Genomic DNA, 9,755 nt, shown 5'->3' with positions numbered 1-9,755 from the left:
ATTTTAAGATTCATTCTTGCATTTTGCTAATTATGTATGCATTATACCACAAAAAGCCATAGAACTAGAACCAGAATCAATCTATCTATCTATCTATCTATCTATCTATCTATCTATCTATCTATCTATCTATCTATCTATCTATCTATCTATCTATCTATTCATGTAGAAATGATCAGATGTGATGAGGAAGCTGACAGGTACATCAGATCAACTTCTGGTGATATGTATTTGTATAGTTACACAATACACCACTGTTAATGCAAAATAATTATTTCGCATTATTAGGTTTTCTGGGAACCATGAAGACTTGGAGGCATCTATGTATTTATTTAAGCATGACCACAACCCATAACATTAGCGTAATGGTAATTTGAGGTTTTTGCAATAGTGTGTTATTGATCGTGTCAATCACAAACACTGTAATTTTTTTCTTGTACAAATTAAATGGCCTGTGATGTGGCAGAACAATGTACAAGTCTTTGCTTGCTTTAAATAGTATATTGTGATTTTTGTGGTATACTGCACCAGGTAATTAGTATTGTTGAAATACCTTCAGAAGAAGCAGTCCAGGAACAGCCATGACATTCAGGTTGAGTGTTTATTGAAAGCATGGTTTATGTCTGCCTGTTTACCTTATGCTGTTTCAACATTACGCAACTTTTGGAATCACTCCTCAGAGTGGAACTTTCCCAGAGCTCGCCCTCCCCTACAGGTGCATGTGCTGCGTTTATGAATAGAAACTGATGCTGACATGTTGGATGAGCTTTGACAGGCATGTCTTAACTCTTTGATTTTTGTGTTCGCCATTCATACTTGCTGTCCTTGTGACATGTATGACATGACTACATCGCTAAAAGACAGGCAAGGAAAGAACATTGAACAACCTTGGGGGGACGTAATATTTACTGTGTAGTTTATTTGTAAGCTGTGGTTGAATGAGCCCCAGCAAGCTGAACTAACTTGTTCTGTCAAAGAAGATTTGGTATCTTTGTGTCAGGACTTGTTTGGCAAGATAGTATAATTTTTTATGCTGTTCATCAATATTGCTGAGTAGATGTAGTATGCATGTATTGCTGCTTCTCAAACAAGAAAGAACAACCCAGAGTTTCATGATGCATTCATTTACTCAGTAACAGGGGCAGTGTGATTGGAAAAGTGTGTTCAAAGTCATGTATTGCTGAGAAAACGTATCGCATTTTATATAACGACTACCAAAAACATTTGTTCATCTTAAAAGGCGGTAATGGGTAAAATAACAGATTACTGGCAAAACATCTACCTCACGGTCTTGAATACATGGAATATGCAAAAGCCGATTTAGTGGCGGACCTCGAATGTTGCGCCAGTCGAAAGAAATGGGCAGATACGCGCATGCGCAGGCGGCGGTGTATGCGTTCCTCCTCCCCTCTGAGACTGACAGCCCGTTAGCTGCTGCTGCTGCTCACCGGCAATGAGACAGCAAACACAGTCGGTAAGGCACACCGACATGGACTTATCGAACAGTTTTTTCCACTACAAAGACGGATATTATTCATACGTTATTGACAACTGATAACAGACGTGTGTTACTGTCAGTCAGGAGAACGTATTTTTCGGCTTGAAAGAGGACTCGAGTCTGGTAAAGGAATGGATGCGACGAAGGATTTCCTGCGACATACACCGGCCAGCTAGGAAGCTTCTACATTCACTTCAGTACAAGCTGGTCAATTCACTGATGGACTTGTCTATATCTTCCTGTATGTAACAGAGATTTGTCTTTAATAAATATAGTTTTTCGTCTGTAGAAAGCGTTAAGGCAAGTGAAGGGGGAGCGCTTCTGCTAATCGCCACAGGCGACCCAGTACCGCTTTAAGCTAACCAGTGGCTAGCTGGATTTCGCATTCTTTGTTTATTTTACTTGATCAACTAAGAACGTCGTTTTTAGCTGTTGGGGACAAAGTGAATGTGTGTGATAAGAGAGCAACATTGCTTTTAAGCTAGCCTTCCTGCTGGACACAAGGTCTGGACGTTTAGCTTGATTTTAAAGGACATAAACCATCTGACTTCTCACTTATGGCTCGTTAGTATCGCGGTATTGCAGCTGACCCAGCTAGCTAGCATCTGCGTTAGCTAGTAGGTAGAGCAAAAACCCACAGCCTTTTTTGGTTTTTTGAAACTCTTTGACGATAAAGATGCACCACCAAGACTTTTCTGGAGAATCGCCTGGGACCGGCAGTCGGAAATCGGCCCTACCACTTCAGAAGGGGTAGCAGCGGTGCGTCTTCCTCAGGCGCGACCGGTGCAACTACCGTGAACACGGACGACCATCCAGCCCAAGCTGGGTCCTCTTCACCGGCTCTCCATCATCAGGCCCAATCCCAGGTGCCTGGCGCTCAGGTGAAGAAAAAGAGTGGCTTCCAGATAACAAGTGTCACCTCAGCTCAGATAAACGTTAGTGGTAACAACAGTTTAGCTGATGATACCGAGAGCTATGATGATATGGATGAGTCCCACACAGAGGACCTCTCTTCCTCAGACATGCTGGATGTGTCTGTGTCCAAAGCTACGGATACAGGTGTACCAGAGAGAAGCTCTTCTGACGAGACATTGAACAGTCTTCATGGGGTCGATACACCCGGTCTTGTGTCACCTAATGAGCCTCTTCATCCTCACTCGATTCCTCAGGGTTCTCAGTCGCACTCTTCTATGGTAAATGGCAGTATACATCCTCATTATTCTCAGCAACACAATCAGTCCCACCATCATCACTCTGACAGCTTGGGAGGAGGTGAACCACCGTTGCCATCTCTCCCCATTGCACCCCTGGCAACTTCCAGTCCGGCTATGGTTTCCAAAGGTGGAACTAACCAGTCTCAGAGGCCTCTACTGATGGACAACACTCAATCTTCAGGTGGGACAACAAAACCATTAACTGCTAATATCAGTGCTGCAACAACTGATGCACATCTACAGGGCAGTATGAACATTTCTAATATGTCTGCTGTCAGTGCACCTGCAGCACCTTCATCTGGTCCAGCAGGTTTTGACACTAATGTCAGTGGGCAAGTAACAGGACCGTCTGCTCCTGCCAACAACAGTCAAACCCAGCACACCCAAACTCAGACAGCTACAGGGTCTCGTTTCAGGGTGGTCAAACTAGACACTAACTCGAGCCTTTCCGTAAGGTAGATGGACATGTACAGAGTATTATGAAAAGGAAATTCCTCATGCAACGTCGTCTGAGACACCAAAAGGTACAGAGGCAGCTGTAGAGACTGAAGCAGGCAATACTGGGATTAGTCAAGGCCTACCTACTGCACAGCCACCTCACACGCTGCAGCCCTATCCACCACCGAGCCAGGACTTCACAAGTCCACAAGCCATGCAGAGCCCTCCGCAGGGAGTTGCTTTAACTACCCCTCTGACATATGTTTCACCTCAAGAAGTTATTGGTGGGGTTCACATGCAGAAACCAGTTGCACCCATCACTGTACCTACAGCAACACCACAGGGGGCTACAGGGGTCGGGTTAAGTCAGCCTCTTAATGTCCTGTCTCAACAGTTGCCCTATGCTGTTGACCCCCTACAGGCTCAGCCTCAGGGGGGTTACTCTGCAACTCAGCTCCATGCAGGGGTCATGGCACAGGGAACTGTGCGGCAGCCAGACTTTATCCAGCCCACGGCTCCCTTCCAAACCCAGGTCCAGCCTCCTCTGCCTCACATTACAACAGGAATTCCTGTAACACCAGGTCCTGGGGTCACAGGTCAGGCATCATCAGTCGGACTTTCTCAACAACTGCCCCATCAAGCTCAAGTTGTCCCGCTTGTTCAGACAACTTTCCCTGCAGGTCAGCCACCCACCATACCAGCTCATCCCCAACAGCAACATCACCCACAGACCCAAGCTCAGTCTGTCCCTGCTGCAGTCCCAGGTGCATCCACCCAGGTAACTCAGGGTATACCTCTCACTGCGCTGCATGCTGACCTTCAGCCCCTCTTGGCACCAGGTGCCACTTTGACCCAAATCCCTGGAGGAGGGAGCACTCTAAAAACTTCACAGCTGGAGGATGCCCAGAGACTTCTGCTCCAGCACCAAACCCTGCTGGGTCTGCCCAGGCTGGGGACAGCACCAGGTGGGGAGGGGTCTATGGAGGCCCACAGTGCTGCTGGAACACTCGCCCACATGGGATGTCAGTCGAGGCCAGTGCTTTCATGGCTGTTGCTGCTGCAGGTCTCAGAAGTCAGCATGTTGAAGGAGAGGAGGACAGGTGAGAACACACAGACTGAGCCCCTAACTTTCCCTCTCATACTAGCTTTGTAGATGCTAAGTTTTGTAGATGGGAAATTTCAGGGAGTGCAACTTGTTTTTCTTGTTACACTGAAGATCATACTACACTAACTTCACATGATGACTTAACAATATAATAACACATTTTGTAATTAAAGTGTTAGAATGTTTAGCTGCAAGAGCTGAGAAACTAAGATGTACATGAGGAAATGACTAATGCAAACTGATCCCAGGTTAGGGTAGCATAACAGTGTTCATCCCACTAAGGTCGTCTTTGAAAACAGCAGTGCTTCATTCATATTTCACCTGTGGATTTAATATAGTTAGGCTATATGTTGAATACACAAAAAGGTGTGCCCCCTTGTCAATCATGTTTATTTTTTAAAATTTTTCCCTCTTTTCCTCCCAGGAAAAGTCATGTAGTGAATTGTTTTAGATGTAGCTGGTCCAAAGACTTGTATATTTGTGCTTTTTTGTAATGTCCAACATATCTTATGCTGAAAGAGCTTAGAAACAAAGATTGAAACTCCTCTCATTCACATCAAGAGATATTCACTCCCCTTTATCAAGCGTTCAGATGTGCCTCTTTTTAGTTTCTTAGTGAAATGACTTTAAGTATCCCAATAGTAGCCAAGATAATCAACTTTCTATTGGTGCTAGAGGTCAACAGCAGTGTTGCATATCACTTGATCCTTGATCTTATGAGGTCACTCTGTCAACCTTCATTCAACAGGGGAAAAAAACCCAACACACTGGACATTGTGTTTGTGAAAATATCATCTGAGTCACTGATGGAGCCAGTGACTCAGCAGATGCAGTGCCCCAGTCGACCCCCTACCCTCACATTCGCATCTATTAACTTTTGTGCCAGGCCGCTTTCTGCCTTTGTACCCCCCCATGTTTTAGTTTTCATTAGACTCTATTGATTTGTTCTGCTCCAAGGGAACTGTGTTTTGTTTTATGTGCACAGTTACTACATTCTCTTCCCCCAGTTTGTTTTGCTGCACAAGAACAGTTACTGCGGCTGCAGATAGTGGTATTTGAGAGAGTTCTGATCAGGAGTCGGGGTCACTAAAGTCTGGTTGCAAAGAAATAGAGTACTGTTGTAGGGGCAGTCTAGTGTTACCACAGTACTGTCCAGTGTTCTGGTTAGGCAGGCAATTCATGTTTGTGAATACAACAATAATGCCCATAGGGTTTGGGTGGTGTTTGCCAGCCTCTGCCAGACACTCATAACCACAAAAACGGAACATATTGTGAGTTTTATTTAGCTGCTGGCAACAAATGTAAAGTTGTTTCCCTAAATTATCACCACTAAACTAGAACATCAACAGTGGTCAGAGCAGATAGAATGGGGCACTTCAGTCACTCTAAACAAGTAATTTCAGCTGTTAAGTTACAGTGGGTGCAAAAACTGATGTCTTAATGGTGATGTATTCTCAGTCATTTTCAGCTGCACACAGACCGCAGCTGTAAGTCTGAGTGGAGGCTTTTGTCAGCTGTGCATGGACCCCTGTCACTGCCTTGTGTATTTTCATGGCCTCTGTCTGCCTTCGTTTGTCAGTGAATGTGTTTCCCCCGTCTGTTCTTGGGACTGTTTCCCTGCTGTGAATCGTCCACTGTTTTGCTTGCTGTAGTGACAGTAGACAGTCTCAGTATGTATGTGTCAGCTATGCCTCTACCCCTGCAGTGATCTGCTTCATTTCCTCAATAACAATGGTGATATTAATTCTTTTGTACTATTTAAGTATGTAAGGGTGTAAATATTTTGCATGGTGTAATTGTAATGTAGTGAGTGAATCGAAAAGTATGAGGGATTAGAGGTTAGTCTGTGATCTTGAGTAACCGGAAGAACAGCTAGTTACCCAAGATTCGTTTTCATTTCGACAGTTAATATGGTTTTATATTGCAGGTGCTATGGAAACACCCAGTCTGATCAGTGCATTGTGGCTGCTAGGCTGTAAAATGGGCATGTGGGTGTGGCTGTTGCACTTCCTTCTCACCTGTCCTTCAATCTGTCATGAGGCTGATGGCTGTCAAAGTGCATTATGGACGCAGATATGAATCAATGCTTTCATCGCATCCTTGTGCCTCCTCAGGTGGAATTTCAGTCAGCAGGTTGCTGCTAGTATAATTGGACTTCTGGATGGTTGCCCGCACTGGTTCTGTAAAGAATGGCACTCACAGTTACAACACACACTGACAACACTGTACTTATTAAATGTATAATGCTCATGCTTTTCTATGCTGAGAATTATGATATTACTGCTTACTGTAGTTTGTAGCTTTACGACAGCTGTAAGAAATGTGTGCACCACATAAAGTAGCCCTGTTTGTAAGAATTTATTAGCCTGTTAATAGTAATAATGCTCATCATAAGTGTCATGGGTGAGACTGTACACTTAAAGCACAGCCAGAATTTTGCAGCCTGTCAAATTTCCATGTATTTAGGCTTTCATACATGTTTTTATATCTACAACTTTTAGTTTTCATAAAAGCAGACTTTGTAATACAGTTAGTTTTACCTTTTATAGATAGAATGATGCATTTTATGTGTGAATTGATAACACTGGATTAAAACAACAAAACAAAAGCAACACACAACCAATATGCTCTTAATTCAAAATCACATTGTACCAATCTAGTTTGCTGTGTGTTAAGTGCGTTTTTGAAGTCTATCGCATGCACAGACTTTTGGTAAAAAGAGTTCCATTGGTATGTCTGAAAAACAAAAAGCCATGGTAAAAAACAACCACTAATTGCCTACTACCATCCAGTAACTTTCTGTATTCACACTGGAAACATTATCCTACCAGAAGTCAGGCAGTTTTATATCTTTCATGCAGTCTTTTGCCAGTTTAAACTTGACATGTTTCTTAAATTGCATTCATAATGGCCTTTTAAAATGTCTTTAAAATTACTTTAATATAACTTGTTGAAACCTGCTGAAACCCTGACTTACCCTAAACCAAAATTACATCTCATAAAATGCATGTTTGCAAAAATCTACTGAGCACTCCTCAATGAATTATTTTGGGCTTAATTAAAATATTCTCAAACAAGAATGTACAATATTTGTTTATGATAAGCAGAAGCGTAAACAGATGTGTTATTTGTCCAAAATATCTTTAATACATTTTACTGACTTTGTTTTGAACTCATTGAAGCCATAAAAGTGCAGCATTGTAAATATGTGCTCGCAAAACTGTCATATGCTGTCTTGACATTTTTATGCCTGGAGCATGCTCTGTGAATGAACAAAGTCAAGTAAAGGTAGTGAGTCAGTAAAGAGTCGTTATGTGACAGCTCAAAGTCGAGGTGTGCGTTGGCATATTAAGAAAGCTTAATCAGTACATGATTGGATCACAAGGTAGAGCTTCTAGCAGTTTTTATGTCAGATGTAACAGGTCTGTTTTCCCTATTCATCAGATCACAAGAAATATTTGCCTCTTTTAAACCCTTCCTCTTCTTTGTGTTTAACATCAGCATGTCTGACAGCTGTTGTCCTTTCATGTAGCTTCAGTCTCTGATGATCTATGGTTCTCACGATAATAAGCACTTGCCAAACACTGTTACCCTCCGGCTTTAACTTATAATTTGTGTTTAATATCGACACACCTGCTTCAGTATACTTGGCATCCGTAACTGAGCTTTCATAAGTGTACAGTCAACTGAGACCAAATATGGTCCTGCTGTGCTGGAGTCTACTCTGCTGAATGACAAGAAACCAGGCTGTCTTCTGCAGGCAGTGGTTTTCCCTGGAGGGATTCTGGAGGGCATGCAACGTACAAAAACAAGCAGTTTTTACTTTTCTAACCTTGGTCAACATGTTTATGATGTTTTGAACTTTTAGAAGTTAGAAATGAAATGTGAAATATGCATATTTGAGAGCAACTAATCATTGGAATGAACCACTTTAATTATTATACACATCCTCCTATTTAGGAATACACTACATCTCTAGTCTTTAAACAGACAGCGTTCATCTGTCAGATTTTGTTTTGATAAAATGAGGTAAGCTTTTAGTACCCTCCTCCTATGTGTGTTTTATTGGTCTTCTTGAGTGGAAGTAAAGTTATGTCAAATGTCTAATTTGCCTGGGAGGAAGCTACTGTTTTCATTTACACAAAACCATACCTGAAATTAAGTTAAATCATTTCCATGATTGCTAGATATGATAAAACCTATGCCTTGGTAGGAATGTGAATTCTAATTCCTCATGTTGTACTGCCGTTTCCCCACAAGGTGGCAGGGTTGACTCATGAATAGTCCTCATGAAGGACAGCTGTTTATATAACATAATGTGCTTTGAGAGTTGCTGACCTAAAATGTGCCTTGCAGCTTAGTGGATATGTTCCTCGCTGCACGCAAAGAATGAATCAGTGACAAATGAGTACATGTATTAGAACACTTTGATCCTTCGTGTCCACAGTCAGGGTATGATGGGTCACGTCTGTTATTGGTGGCAAAAGGCCCCCCAACCGTGCAATCAGTGCAATTTGAATTTACTCTGTTATATTGGCTGGTATGTGCACAAGTCATAAGAATAAATGTTTGCATTATGGATGTAATGGATGTGAATGTTACTGAGATAAGGACATCATTGGGCTCTGATAGGTTTAGGCCGCTCTGGTGGACGTTTTGGGATGTAGGGCAAAGTAGTCATCTGTCACGTTTGCTTGCCTTGTGCCCTCATGCAAAGCTGCAGATTCTTGAGGGTGGGTCACACAGGTCACAGAAGATGCAGTACTGTACGTATCCATGTGCCTGGTGTGACTCACTGATGTTAACAAATTTGCTTTTAACTGTGTGTGCCCTGTAGGCTTTCACTCCGAGAGGACAAAACATTTTTGGTTGTAGCTGGTTATGTTCACTATGCACACACCTGTACTGTTATTTTCTTTAACTGACATAATTTTGCCCTGGGGCATTTCTATTGCTCTTAAAAGAGGGAGGACTTGGGGTTATATTTCAGTTCCCATACTTGTGCCTTCGGTGTCTAAATACCCAGAAAAACAGCTGGAGCGGAATGTACTACTTGTCCTGTCAAGTATTTATTGATTACTTGACTTGCATCATATACCCTCAGTCTGTCCTGGAAGGAATCATCAAAGTCTTACACAGTAACATGAACATCCCAGTGCTTACCATAGGAAAAACATTTATTCCACCTGGAAGTTATGCTTCCTAGTAGAGACAAAAACATATGATTCTGTGAAAGCCAGTTTTCGTTGTTTTACATTCGACACTTGACCCTTCCTACTGTTACAACACAATCAAAGTGCTGCTTGACTCCCACTGACACTACACAGAGCCTGAGCAAAATTTCACAACTGCTGAGACAAAGCTCAATATTTATGTACTGAGTTAGCTTTCTGACTCTGTTTACATTGACGTACACACTGTGTGGACCCACGTGATTGAAGGTCAGCACCTACATGTGACGTGAAATGTTGTCAGCATTTCGTAATATTGATTGTGTAAT

At 42.4% G+C, this 9,755-nt stretch overlaps 1 pseudogene; it reads left to right on the top strand.

Annotated features, from left to right (window-relative positions):
* The first annotated feature begins 1,409 nt into the window (after positions 1-1,409).
* On the top strand, positions 1,410-4,693 carry LOC115436440 (TSC22 domain family protein 1-like; annotated as a pseudogene).
* Positions 4,694-9,755: the final 5,062 nt, after the last annotated feature.

The sequence above is a fragment of the Sphaeramia orbicularis genome, chromosome 2, assembly GCF_902148855.1.
Source record: "Sphaeramia orbicularis chromosome 2, fSphaOr1.1, whole genome shotgun sequence".
Classification (NCBI taxonomy): Eukaryota; Metazoa; Chordata; class Actinopteri; order Kurtiformes; family Apogonidae; genus Sphaeramia; species Sphaeramia orbicularis.
This window is presented reverse-complemented; position numbering and strand designations above follow the sequence as displayed.